The 14,573-nt window shown below is 35.8% G+C and overlaps 2 long non-coding RNA genes across 5 annotated transcripts in view; one reads left to right on the top strand and one right to left on the bottom strand.

Annotated features, from left to right (window-relative positions):
• Positions 1 to 6,477, bottom strand: part of LOC111096669 — a 56,878-nt gene extending 50,401 nt beyond the window's left edge. For 2 of the 3 annotated variants that reach the window (XR_005362132.1, XR_005362131.1), the window contains exons 1-2: positions 6,332 to 6,477; positions 2,904 to 3,096 (exon numbers count right to left, since the gene is read on the bottom strand). This is a non-coding gene — a long non-coding RNA (uncharacterized LOC111096669). Of the gene's footprint in view, positions 1 to 1,233; positions 1,377 to 2,903; positions 3,097 to 6,331 lie in introns of those variants that run through there. The other variant, XR_005362133.1, reaches the window with a different exon arrangement.
• Positions 6,478 to 6,608: 131 nt separating this feature from the next.
• LOC106559005 lies at positions 6,609 to 14,351 on the top strand. 2 transcript variants are annotated; one of them, XR_005361657.1, is made up of 5 exons: positions 6,609 to 6,787; positions 7,048 to 7,202; positions 8,823 to 8,907; positions 9,873 to 10,028; positions 14,291 to 14,351. It is a non-coding gene; the product is annotated as an uncharacterized LOC106559005 (long non-coding RNA). The 2 variants fall into 2 exon arrangements; XR_005361656.1 differs by having other exon boundaries at positions 8,823 to 8,927.
• The last annotated feature ends 222 nt before the right edge of the window (positions 14,352 to 14,573 follow it).

The raw sequence follows: 14,573 nt of genomic DNA, 5'->3' as shown, positions 1-14,573 counted from the left end.
TCACTGGTCGCTCCAGTGGGGTGCATGCTTCCCAAGAATAAAGATGGTCCACTAGGGTACAGGATGAGATTATTAGGACGCTATTTACATTAACTTATATTTAATTTCTGCTTTGGGTATATTTTATGATACATAGTATACTAGTACAATTGTACATGTATTTTACATAAATGCATACATTTTTGGGGTAATGATCTAAAATATTTTTATTAATAGGGATGCATAGTCATATAAGTTTGTAGATCATACGGTTTTTTTTTCTCTGGTTAATGTATACATTTCTTGATGAGGATCTTCCTTTGTTTCTGAAAATCTTCCTCAGATTCCAGAGTCCTGTCTTTTGGCCACTATTTCTCATTGTTACTGATCATGGTTTTGCAAAAATACCACCTACATCTATAGGTGTTCTATAGTCTGTCACTGTTTTCTTAGGAGCTGGTTCTTCAAATATTTAATTTTCAAAAATATAGAGGAAAGGACAATTGGAGACTTAACTGAATTGAATGACATTAGGAATTTGTAGGGGAAGTGAAAAATGATCATATATTGCAAGATGCAGTAAATATATCCTGGGCTATCTTAAGGGACCTTATTTTATTTTATCTATGTACTACAACCGTAAAATTGAGAATAAAATAAGAATGTGTAAGTATGAACAAAGTATTAGGTAGTCTTCAGAATAAAAAAAGTAAACAGTAAATGGTAAAAAACTATACAAAACAAAGCAAACACCTGATACATATGAAAACAAAACTCTCATGAGTAGGTTATTATTGGCAGAAATACAATAAATTGTCCATTTATCTTGGAAAATTATTAAAACAGAAAGATGTTTCAATGGAATTCAGTTCTATTTATCTACACTGTTAGCTCTAATTGCCTCTATTACTGTGGGCTGAATCCTGCTACACTTTTCCCCAAAGGCCCCTCTGAGTTACCAGCACAATGAGGAGAGTCTTATGTTGAAAAATATCCTAATCAATGTCTTTATATAGAATTGGAAAGGAATGGAAAAGGATCTGAAAATAAAACAAGTAAAAAAAAAAAAGAAGTCATTGTAATATAGTAACAAGATTATACATGATTTTTCCCATAATATTTTTATTTGAATGTGCTATCGCAATAGTCTAACCAATATAAAAAGCAAGTAAAATTGAGATTTTACAGAGATGGATTTTATTGAGATTTACCACTAAATGTGGTATTCTGCTAATCAGTAAATACCTACATGTAAATTTAGCTCCAGCAGAGGTAAGACATTCCTTACAGCAATTAGGTTATTGCACATGTATGCCTGATAAGTGATGCTCATGCCTTTGGGGCATATCCAAGTCCCTCGTTCTTTCTGTTTGCTGAGGTTTCTTCTGGGAATGAAACTGGACACAAGATGGTTTTAAAGTAGGGAAAGTTACCACCTTTCATCTGCAGTCACTGTGCTACACCAGCCTCTTGGCAGAGCTGATCCACTGTATGTGAGACACCAGAATACACTGGGAGACTCAGAAAGCTCTCTTGCAGTTACCAACTCAACATCTTGTATATCCATAGATATTTCCAAGTCAACATATCCAGAAGGAACTTCAAGTCTTTCCTAGTCCCTACTCCCAAACCTGCAGTACACATGGCCTTCTTTATTCCAGTTTTGACAACTCTCCCCTTCCAGTGGGTAGGGCCAAACTTTGGAGATAACCTTGACTCCTCTTTGTCTCTCACATTGAGATAATACATCAGGTAACCCTATAGACTCAACTGTCAGACATATCCAGACTCTACTGCTTCTCACCACCTCCCGTGCGCTATGGTCCACCTGGGTTGCCATTATCAATTGCTGGGAATACAATTCCCCTAACAGTTCTAGTTGCTTCTACCTTTGCCCCTATACAGTCCCAACAGAGCAGTAGCAGTAATACATTAAAAATATAAATCAGATCATGTCACTGCCCTAATTTTATTTTTAAAGATTTTATTTATTCATTCATGAGACACACACACACACACACACAGAGGCAGAGACATAGGGGGAGGGAGAAGCACACTCCCTGCGGAGAGCCTGATGTAGGACTCATCCCGGGTCTCCAGGATCATGCCCTGGGCCGAAGGCAGGCTCTAAACCGCTGAGCCACCCAGGGATCCCTCACTGCCCTAATTAAAATATGCTTTGTCTCCCTTTCTAGCTAGAGTGGGAGTACAAGTCCTTACCATGGCCTACAAGCCCTGTAAGACCTGCTCTACGGATATCACCTCACTGAATTCTCTTCTGTTATTCTCCCCTTGTTGCCCCTGTTTCAATAACTCTCCTCTTCTTGCTTTTTTCAAAAATGCTTCCTTCTTAGGGATATGTGCTAGTTCTTCTATATGCTGGAAACTTCTTTCCTAAGATATCTCACTGGTGCACTCCTTTCTCTTACCTGTTCAATGAACCCTAATTTAACCACTTTATTAATACTACAACCTGCCACCCAGACTCCCACCACCCCTCTATAGAGCCAAACTCTCTCACCCTGCTCTATTACTTCTCTTCTCACATACACTATAAATATAAATATATTTATATTTATTATATGTATATTTATTTATTCAATGTATTGTGTATTGTCTGGGTCCCCAGTTGGAATGTAAGCTCCCTGATGGCAGAACCATTGTCTGTGTTGTTCCCTAGTGTATCCTAAGATACTAGAGCAGTGACTGTGATATAGTAGGTATACCATATTTACTGAATGAAAATAATGAAATCCTTTAATCAAAGACTTTATTTCAGCCCTCCATAGTCTACCTAAATGGGAGTTTAAATAGCAAATATTCTATAAATTGATTAGCCCTGATTGGTCCTAATTATTCAAATTATTAGAGATGTTATCTAAATTTCAGTATTATAGAAAGACCAATGCAGGGCATTAACTGACCTTTTTCCCCAGATGATTTATTTGAGGGAATTCCTAAGTGATTCCTCTTCAGTTATTAGAGATATGTTTCTTTGAATTACTGTTTTGCATCTCCTGAAGCCTCTTGTTAAAATGCAAATGGCCCTGGAGACCTGATACATCTAGGTACTGCTGCTCCTTACATTGCTCTCCACTGCGAGGCAGCTGCCAGTTCCTGTGTAGAGAAAGTAGAGAGAGTAGGACAGTATATCCTATTGCTTTTGGTGCTATTGAAAATGAGATTGCTTTCTTAATTTCTCTTCAGATAATTCCTTACTAGTGTATTAAAAGCATAGTTAATTTTTGTATGTTGATTTTGTATCCTGCAACTTTACTGAATTTATTAGTTTTAACAGTTTTGTAGAGTCTTCAGGGTTTTCTATATAGAAAGGCAATTTTAATTCTTCTTTTCTGATATTGATACCTTTCTTTCTTTCTTTTTTTTTTTTTTCTTGACTAATTTTCCTGGCTAGGACTGATATGGTGTTGAATACAAGTGGTGAGAGTGGGTATCTTTGTCTTGTTCCTGATCTTAAAAGAAAAGCTTTTGGCTTTTACCATTGAATATGTTGTTGGCTATAGCCTTGCCATCTATGGCTTTTATTAGGTTGAGATGCATTCCTTCTATACCTAAATTTGTTGGGAATTTTTTTAAGATATTAAATTTTGTCAAGTGCTTTCTTGAGTCTATTGAGATCATATGATTTTTGTCCTTCATTCTGTTAATATGATGTATCACATTTATTGATTTTCATATGCTTACTTCTCCTCTATGTTTACACAGGGTACTATGCTATAAAAAACATTTAATATCAAAAACCCATATTTGCCAAACAACCTAACTGAAAGAAGAATATTTGCTTTATATGTAACTCCCCTAAAGGCCTTCCTTTAAACAGAGTGCTTTCTTCATGTTATTCATTTTACATGCTATTTCTTCAGAAGCTTAGTGATTGAATAGATGTACAGAAGAATCCAGATTCCCCTCACTGCTTTACCCCTTTGACTCTGCTGGTTTGTCTACCATCTACCTAGAAATCTCCTTTCATATCTATCATCAAAAACCCATACGCCAGGGACGCCTAGGTGGCTCAGTGGTTGTGTCTGCCTTTGGCTCAGGGCCTGATACTAGGTCCTGGAATTGAGTCCCACATTGGGCTCCCCGCAGAGAGCTTGCTTCTTCCTCTGCCTGTGTCTCTGCCTCTCCCTCTGTGTCTCTCATGTGGGCTTCAGATGCTTTTCAAAGCCCCTCAGAAAGGGCTCCCTGCTAATCTGTTGATAGGACAAAGTTAACAGAGATAATTTACCAGTCAGCAGCCTCAGGGCTGCCTGCATCAGATGAGGACCTTCTTGTCATAAGAATTGAATTTCATTTGTCCCTCCTTAGTGCTCTTGTGTCACCCTGGGTGTGGAACTCACTGCCATTCACAAGTGTAACAATCATTTACTTCTATGGCTCAGAAAATATCTGCCTGCCTTAGGGCTTGAAGTTCCCAAAAGTTAATTTAGGGTCACTGACAATAGTTCTTAAAAGTGAAAATGTATCTTACAAGTTTAATAATACCAATGAGCACAGCACAATGGTACATCAAACATATACAAAAAGTGAATTAAATGAATAAGACTATTTAATTATATACTTTATTTATATATTAATTATACAATTAATAATTTAACTATATTATTACTATACAAATTACATGAGTAATGTCTCAATTGAATTAATAAGCCAATTATCTAGCAAGGCTCAGAGATAATGTCATTTGAGATATTTGGGGTGTTGTATGCATTTGTTTTTGTTTTAATTTGTTTTTGTTTTTGTGTTTTTTTAGGGAAAAAGAATGAGAGAAAGAAAGAAATATGGGCCTACTTGAGGATTTAGAAGCAGGTGAAATATTCTGAGAGTTTTAGACCTTGCAGAGGACAGTTCAGAAACACCACTCCCCCCAAAAAACAACAACACAATTTTTAAAAGTTATTCTCATGGAAATTTAATCTAGTTGGGGAAAAGTCATGTAATAAAAAAATGAACAGACAAGGAGGTAAAAATAAAATGGTGGTAAAAAGACATGGAGGAGAATTAAATATGGAAGGAGAGCAGGAAGGCACTGCATCTAAGTCAGCCAGTGAAAAATTTAGAAAACTCCTAAATTGTTTTCTGAAGAAAAACTTGATAAATTTTTTTTTACAGATAATTGTTCATTTCATTTGGATGTTTAAATTTATCATCATGCCCATGTGCTGAGAGAGGGGAGGAAAGACTCCAAAAGAGAAGAACGGGGGATACATTGTTTACAACTTATCAATCTATCAGCAAAGATTCCCTTATAGATCCCTTCCCCAAAATACCAATCAAAGAAATTTCCCAATTTCAGACTCTAATAAAACAGTATAGCCAAGATTCACAATCCAGCCCTATGGTGCCCCATTTTTTTAAACTTTGTCTATGTAATGCTGTTTTCTTGAGAGTGTTCCTGTAATTTTATACCTTTATCGAAAACTAACTGAATAGAAAGAAAAGTTGGAAGAAAAATCTTTTATTTAGCATAAATGTCAAATGACTTTGGCACAGTACATTCACTAGTTCTGCTATACACTCCTTCTAGGCTCTAGTGGTCATAAGTTCTGTCAGCATTCATGGGAGACAGGAAGGAGGTAGAAAGTAAGTCACTGCCACCATCTTGGCTGCTCTGTGTGCTGTGGTGACTCTTGCAGAACTTCTCCTGTTTGCATGCCTCCCACTATTCTCATTCCAGTCAATAAATATTTTACAATGCACCCTTCTTTGAGAACTTTATAAATATGACCTATGTTCATAGTCACTGTGTACGTGAATCTCAACAGATCATAACTATTATTCCAGCTCCTTAAAGCTGGCTACTCTAATGCTAAGGCCCTCCAGAAAGCCTCAATCATGACCTCTCATGATGCTCTATATGCTTGTAAGTCTCTGTGCTTTATGGACACAAGGGCAGAGTATGTGTTGTCTATTCATTTTGTTCAGGAGAGCTAGTCATGAATAACTTATGGCCCTGTCATCATCATAGTGATAAAATAAGCAGCCTGAAGTCTGACACCTGAGCTCCCACAGGAATACCTGTGGTGGTGTGGTATGTGATGAGGGAGGGTGGAACAGACAGGAGAGAATCAAAGAGAGATATGTGTGTGATGTCAGGCAATGAAAGAAGTGCATTTATTGGCTCAAAGCCTGAGGGAGTATCACCTTTCTGTGTACAACAAAGAACCAAAACACTTTAGTTGGTGAACTTGCCCTAATACCTGTGGTGAATTTTTCAAGATACATAGAAGTGTTCCTGCTAATAGAAATAGACTATATCCTTGAAATCAGGGGAAAAGATAAAGTTATGGCTTATCCATTTTAGAATGAAAATTTAAGACCTCAAGCCTACCTGATTAAGAGCCTAAATGGTGGCCTTTTGGCAGAAGAGAGAGAGAGAGAACCTGAATTTTCTGACCTCAATGGTTGGCATGGCAACAGGGAGACTAAGTTGCTCCCAGGTGGAAGGAGAACCAGATGCTGACTGCTCAGACAAGAAGCTTTTTTCTTCAGTGATGGAGGAGGAGAGTTGCACACATGCAGAGCTCTGGGGGGGGGGGGGGGGGGTTCCCTGGAGACTCCCATTCCCTGACTTTAATGTTTGCTAAGCAGAGCACATCAGCCCCATCTGGCTGCTCTCTTGGAACCTGATTGCCTTGCACTCACCTGCTATATTAGTGTTCTAGAGCTGCCTCAACAAAGTACCACAAAATGAGTGGTTTAAACAACAGAAATGTAGTGTCCTGTGGTTTTGGAGGCTACAAGTCTGAAATCAAGATGTTGGTGTAGTTGTTTCCTTCTGACGGCTGTGAGAGAAGGCTCTGTTCCAGGCCATCTTCTCCCTGTGTCCTTGTTTCTTCACCTTGTCTTCTAACTCTATGTGTTTCTCTCTATCCAAATCCCTTCTTTTGATAAGGATACCAGAAATATTAGATTAAGGCATAACCTAATAACTTCATTTTAACCTGATTATCTCTGTAAAGAGACCCTGATTCCAAATAAGGTCACATTCTGAGGTCCTGGGAGTTAGTACTCTAACATATCTTTTTTTTTTTTTTTTTTTTTTAGGGACACAAATAAATCCATAACACCAGCTAAGCAATATTTTCATGTTTCCTTACACTGTAATCCTCCACTTTTTTTACTTGGTAGTATGCTTCTATACTCCTATTGTCACCCAAAATACAAGAATGCAGGACTTCAAGAAACCAGAGGAAAGTCAGGTGCTTCATTTTTATCTAAAGGGTTGATGATGGGTAGAAGATGATGAAGAAAGGCTAGGACCAAGAACATGAGTACTTGTCTTGGCCTTTGATCTTGTGGATGGATATCACTAAGTACATCTGCCTAGGAAAATCTCCAATATTCAAAATAGCTTTGAACATGTACCACAAGTGGTAAGACCCAGACCAATGGGTTTGTATAGTCACAAAGAAAGTTACAGGAAAGATGTGAATTATAAAAAAAGAAAATGTTATTTTTGTGTTGTGGAATCAATTTCCTCCCATAGCCTTTACAGTTTTAATCTTGCATCTTGATGGGTTTGCAGAAGAGAAGACATCATGGTGTGACAAGCTGGCAAGAACATTGGGCATGGAATCAGACAGTCCCAGTTTCAGTTAGTGCACCCACCCCACCTAAATTCCAAGTTCTGTCACTTCACTAGTCATGTGACCTTGAGCAAGTTATCTAACTTCTCGGAGCCTTGTTTCCTTTATCTGTTTACTGAGGAGGAAAATACATGGCTGTTGTGTTCACAGTAGGATGATGAATTACAATTCATTATTGTATTATATTTCAATTTAAAATATAATAATGAAATCACAAGAAGACATGTAATATACAGTCACTAATGGGGTGATTATGGATATATAGTCACTGATCATTATGGAGGTAGAAGTATGATTTAAATTAGTAATTTTCAACTTTATGCACAGGAATCATTGGGAAGTTTTAAAAGCCCAGTTGCCTGGGATGCACCCCAAGTCTATTAAGTAAGAATATCAAGAAGATTCCAACTTGAAGCCAAGGTTGAGAACCACTTGTAGATTGCTTACCTGAATTTAACTATACTAACTATACTATGGGCTAAGAAAATATCATTATTTTCATTTATTACATGAATTATATGAATGTATTATTATTATTATTATTATAATAATAATATTATTATTACATTACATTACATTTATTATTATTATTACATTTATTATATGAATGTATATATGTTATACAATATGTAAAATATACACAAAACTTACATGTATACATAATATATCTATTGAATTTTTAGTTGTTTGAATGTATATATGCCCTCAATAGGTAATATAATATATAAAGAGAATCTATAAAAAATATATGTATATATTATATATACAATATATGATCTATCATATATAGAGAGAGAATGCTTCCATAAAAATTTAAGCTACTTAAATATATTTTAAATCATTTACAACTAAAGTGAAATTAAAATCACATTTATCAATTAAGTTAGGTTATATTCACTTTGCTTACTAAGCAATTTTTAGACTTTAAGAAGCTTCAGATAAAAATGTTGAGCAGATCAATGAAAACTATTCTGTAAATTGGTGTCACTATATAGACCAGTAAACTAGGAAATTCTGGCACTTTCCAAACCCTAACTCCAATGATAAGAGGCCTGAAAACCTTTCATTTCTCACCTCTTTAGGTTTACTCGCTACACTGCTATTATCTGAATGTTTGTGGTCCCTACCTAATTCATACTGTGAAATACTAAACCTTAGGAGATGGGCTTTTAGGAGATGATTAGGTCTTGAGGCAGAGTCTTCATAAATAATATTAGTGCCCTTATTAAACAGGCTCTAGATAGATACCTCGCTGCCTTCCACCATTTGAGGATAGAAGATCTCTGCAACAGAAGAGAGCCCTCACTCAACAATGCCGGTACTTCCAGCCTCAGAACTGTGAGAGATAAATTTCTGTTAAGCTATCCAGTATGTAGTATTTTATTATAGCAGTCAGAATGCATATACTATTTTCCTATCTGAACTTCTGTGCACTTCCAGTAAGGAAGAGCACATCTCCTCTGAAGTCATTTTGTGGTCACTTTGCATGATAAGGGGTCACATAAAGAGAGCAGAATACAAATTTAGGAATGAATGTAATCTTATATCTTGAGTAACACAGTGGCAGGTATGCTTGCAATGCAATGCATAGTTGTAGAAATTCTTTTGTGGATATGGTCAAATTAATAGAGCCAAGATCTGGGTTGAATTTGGCTATCTTCAGAAGGTCAGTATCTTCCCCATGGCAGATTGCCACCATGAGCTCTCATAGACATCCTGACAGAGAAAACTCAGCCACTCTGACTCTGACTATAAACAGTGTATGAGACTGTCCACATGTTAAGATTGGAGGAATATGTGATGGAAAGTCCAGCCACAGATTCCTTTTCCAATGACCTGTCAAGTGGTTGACATTCCCACTTTAAGGATTGCTTTGAGTTGAGAATTGAAGAATGTGGCAAATATGCAAATATATTATTAGGAAGAGTTAATATTATAGACCATTATTAATGATCTATTTCTTAGAATAAATTAGTTTATTAAGTTTATTTATCAATTTCTAAAGATCAAAATAATAAATGGGAAAACATGAGGGTCAGTGAGGGATATAAGATATAATAGATTGCTCTTCTATTTTTGTAAGAAAGAAGGACAATGACATTCATGTATGTGTTGCAGTGAGCTTGGGAGATATCCTTCATTGTCCATTGATATATTGAGTTTAAGCCAGAAGTTCCATAAAGCAGCATTAACAGAAGAAAGTTTAGGATATCAATTGCCTGTGTCACTGTAAGTAGGTTGAAGGTGGGTGAATAAGTTACTTGAATTTAAATATCTTAACAGAAGGGCAATCCAACTCATTATTCCTGGAAGAGTAGCTAGCTCCCACTATCACACAAAGATGAGAGGTCGCATACCGGGGCTAACAGTAGAAGATTTTGGAATGACCTTCACTGATGAAAAGCTTTCAGTGGCTTCTATTTACCACCTGGATAACATGTAAGTACCCAGCCCGACATAAATGGCCTACCATGATGGGTGCAGCTTCAGTCCTCAAAGGATGTACTTTTTGCTTTAGTACCACTAAAGGTGCTTTATTGTGCTCATTTTTCCCTCTTTTTCCCTCTTCTGCTTGTCTCACTTCAATTTTCCCTTTAAGACCTAATTTGGACATCACTACTCAATGGAGAATTCCTTGACTCTCCCAGGTCCCAGGAGGCCCTTTTTCCTCTCCCTGTAAATTCTGATGTCTATCTCTTATTATTACACTTACAGCATAAGTTAAGTTTCTGTGTCTCCCATTATTTTACAAAGTCTTTGTGGAGAGGGGACTATACTTTATTCATCTTTGTGTCCTAGAGACTAAGATAATAAACAAATAATTGGATGGAAGGATGGAAAAATTTGTCTTGTTGAATTCCAAACCTGTTTGGAGACACTTTCATCATTATCCATGATTGGCTTAGGATAAGACATGAGAAATGGGTGCAGAGTAAGTGTGTAGAAATAAAAAATAAAAAAATGAAAATATAAAAAGAACTTATATCAACGTTTTTATTGTCCCTAAGTTACTATAGTTGAATCTTAGTTGGAGTTTCTGGAACCGTATTTTTTTGGCTTAAAAATTTGTTAGTTCTAGAAAGTTTTTTTTGGATTTACCATGTCTCTATTTCCTCTAGTTTCTTTTTCATTTAAATAATTGATGCCCTTTGCACTTTTAATAGGCTACTTATTGATTGTCTTCTAGTTATATTTTTTGGTTTTCCCTAATTATAAAGTAAGTCTCTAAAATTTCCTTTTTAATGTTTTGGTCTCTTAATACTGCAGCATGGTGATTATGAGCCTATCATGTTTCATAGCCTAGTGCTGTATTTTCTCATTGTATGATCTTTGACAAGTTACTTAACCATTGGCACCTCATTTTCCCTCATATATAAAATGGGAATAATACTGGTTCTTGTCTCAGATTGTTGTTATAAGAAATAAATGAATAATATTCCATTGTATATAGTATACATGCAAAATTTCCTTTATCTATCATCCATGTATGGTTCCTTAGGCTGCTTTCATATCTTGGATATTATAAATAATGTTCAGTGAATATAAGGGTACATATATCTTTTTTGAGTAAGTGTTTTGTTTTCCTATGGATACACACCCAGAGTAGAATTGCTGAATCATATGGCAGTTCTATATTTACATTTTTGAGGAATCTCCATATCGTTTTCCACAGTGGCTATACCAATTTGCATTCTCACCAGCAGTTCCCAAGTGTTTCCCCTTCTCCACATCCTCACCAACACTTGTTATTTTTTGTCTTTTGGATAATAGCCAATCTAATGGGTGTGAGGTCATGTCTCATTGTGGTTTTGATTTGCCTTTCCCTGATGATCTGTGATGTTGAGCATCTTTTCATGTATCTCTTGGCCATCTGTATGTTTTCTCTGGAAAAATTTCTATTCAATGCCTCTGCCCATTTTTTAAATTGAAATAGTTTTTTTTTTTTTTGCTATTGATTTATATGAGTTCTTTATATGTTTTGGGTATTAACCTCTTATCAGATACATGACTTGCAAACATTTTTTCCTATTTGGTAGGTTGCCCTTTCATTTTGTCATTGACTTCCTTTGCTGTCCGGGAGATTTTTAGTTTGATGTAGTTCTACTTGTTTGGTTTTGTTTTTGTTGCCTTTGCTTTGGTATAAATCCAAAAAATAATTTCCAATGATGATATCAAGGAGCTTACTGTCTATGTTTTCTTCTAAAAGTTCTAAGGTTTCAGGTCTCATGCTCAAGTCTTTAACCCATTTTGAGTTAATTTTTGTGTATGGTGTAAGATAGTCAACTAATTTTATTCTTTTACATGTGGCTGTCCAGTTTTTCCAACATAATCTATTGAACAGACTGTCCTTTCCTCATTGTATATTCTTAGCTTTTTTTTTGTCATAAGTTAATTAAGTGTTCATCAAAGAATAAATGGATATAGAAAATACACACACACAATGGAATATCATTCAGCCATAAAAAGAAGGAAATCCTGCCATTTGCAACAAAATGGATGAACTTTGAGGGTATTATGATAAGTGAGAACACCAGACAGGAAAAGACAAATACCATATGATCTCACTTATAAGTGGAGAAAGAAAACAACTCAGAACTCATTGAAACAGAGAAGATTGCTGGTTACCAGTAGGGGGGTTATAAGTTAGTAAAATGGGTGAAAGCTACAAACTTTAGGTTGTAAAATAAATAAGTCATCATGAGATATAGTATGTAGCATGGTAACTGTAGTTAATAATACTGTATTGCGTATTTGTAAGTTGCTGAGAATAGATCTTAAAAGTTCTTATCACAAGAAAAAAATATGGAGCTATGTGTGGCAATGGATATTAACTTTTTATTGTGATCATGTATATACCTTATATATGCACAAATAGTATATTTGTATATATCGACATATGCAAATATTATTATGTTGTACACCTGAAACTAAGAACATGTGTTATGTCAGTTATATCTCAATAAAAAAGGGAAAAAAAGAAACAAATGGGAGCATGCATGTTATCACATGTTTAGAGCATGTAATCTCTAATCTAATCTCTTCATTCATGTAATCTAATGAAGGTTAAGCCTTTTTGTTATTGCCTTCACATGATCATTGGTAATGCTCGATGTGTGTTAGTACTTTACATAGGTCCCTTTATGGTGAATGAAAAAGAATTCACATTGAAGCACATCACTAGGAAGTTCAGAGCACTGACTCTAAAGACATCCTCAGTACTTTTTGAGATAAGAAATAAACAAGCAAACAAACACAAACAGAAAAAAGTAACACATAACAACTTAAAATAGAATGGTATTCAATTTATTAACAACAAATCTAGCATTTATAAGGTAATGTAAAAAAGCATCTCAAAGACTGAGGAAAAGTTAAATTCCAACCTACAGCTGAATACTCAGATAAACTATCACTTAAAAAAAAAGTGGAATAAAGAGATTTTCATTTATACGCAAAGTCTCAAAACACTTATCCAGCCTTGAACCTAGGTCTTAGTTCATTTGTGCTGCTATGATAAAAATATCTTAAGTCTATGGCATGGGTTAGCTTAAACACCAGAATTTCTTTCTCATTGTTCTGGAGGCTGGGAAGTCCCAAACGAAGTGCTGGCAGACTTGATGTCTGGTGAGAAACTACTTTCTGGCTCATAGAGAACTGCCTTCTTGCCATGTTCTTACATGGTGGAAGGGGCAAGGGAGCACTCTGATGCATCTTAATAAGGACACTAATTCCACCCAAATGGGATCTCACCTAATCACCTCCCAAAGGCCTCACTTCCAAATACCATCACACTGGGCATACATTTATAATATGAATTTGAAAGAGACATGAACATTCAGTCAATAGCAGATTCTTTCTTAGAAAGTTACTAAAGAGGGGTGCCTGGGTGGCATAGTCAGTTAAGCATCTGACTCTTGGTTTCAGCTCAGGTAATGATCTCAGGGTCCAGGAATTGAGCCATGCATCAGGCTTTGTGCTCAGCGTGGAGTCTGCTTGAGATTCTCTCTCCCTCTATCTCTGTCCCTCCCACTTGTGCTCTCTCTCTCAAATAAATAAATAAATAAATAAATAAATAAATAAATAAATAAATAATTTTTTTTTTAAAGTAAGTTGCTAAAAGAATGTTTTTCATCAGAAAGGAGAATAGACAAAAAATAAGGAGGCATAAGGAATTTAGAAAACCATGAGGCAATATCCAACATAGGAAAAAAAACAAAGGACATTTAAAAAATAATAATGAAAAGAAGACCCAGGAAAATGGCTATTTATTGGGCTAGTGAACAACCAGTACACATAGAAACAAAAGAGAGAAAGTTTCCAGAAGTGATGGTTCACAAAACAAAAACAAAAACAAAACAAACAGAAAAAAATATTTACACATTTTGTGATATACTTGAATATAAAGAGAGGTGTCTTACAGATCTGATAGGGGGTTTGGAAGTGAATTAGTTGTAGGACACTGAAAACTAAGCAAATAACCACAAAAGTGATGATGAATTCCACTGACAGAAAAATTGGAATGAGAAACATAATGTAATACTCCATGTAGCCCAGCTATTAATATCATCATAACCTTGTAAGACCTGAATATTGATGTACCCAAATTTGTGACAATAATATATCCTGAATAAGGGGATGAGGGAAGTGTAAGTGTGCAGAGACAATGGAGAGTAAAAAAGTTAAGTCCTCATTTTCTATTGTAGGAAATCAACTAAGTAAAATTGAAAAATCAAGAAATAGCGGGATCCCTGGGTGGCGCAGCAGTTTAGCGCCTGCCTTTGGCCCAGGGCGCGATCCTGGAGTCCTGGGATCGAATCCCACGTCGGGCTTCCGGTGTATGGAGCCTGCTTCTCCCTCTGCCTGTGTCTCTGCCCCTCTCTCTCTCTGTGTGACTATCATAAATAAATAAAAAAAATTAAAAAAAAAAAAAAAGAAATAGGAGGTAAATAGCTAGAAAGATCTAAAGAATTGAAAGGTCACATATTA

This window comes from Canis lupus, chromosome 7, assembly GCF_011100685.1.
Source record: "Canis lupus familiaris isolate Mischka breed German Shepherd chromosome 7, alternate assembly UU_Cfam_GSD_1.0, whole genome shotgun sequence".
NCBI classification, from domain to species: domain Eukaryota; kingdom Metazoa; phylum Chordata; class Mammalia; order Carnivora; family Canidae; genus Canis; species Canis lupus.
This window is presented reverse-complemented; position numbering and strand designations above follow the sequence as displayed.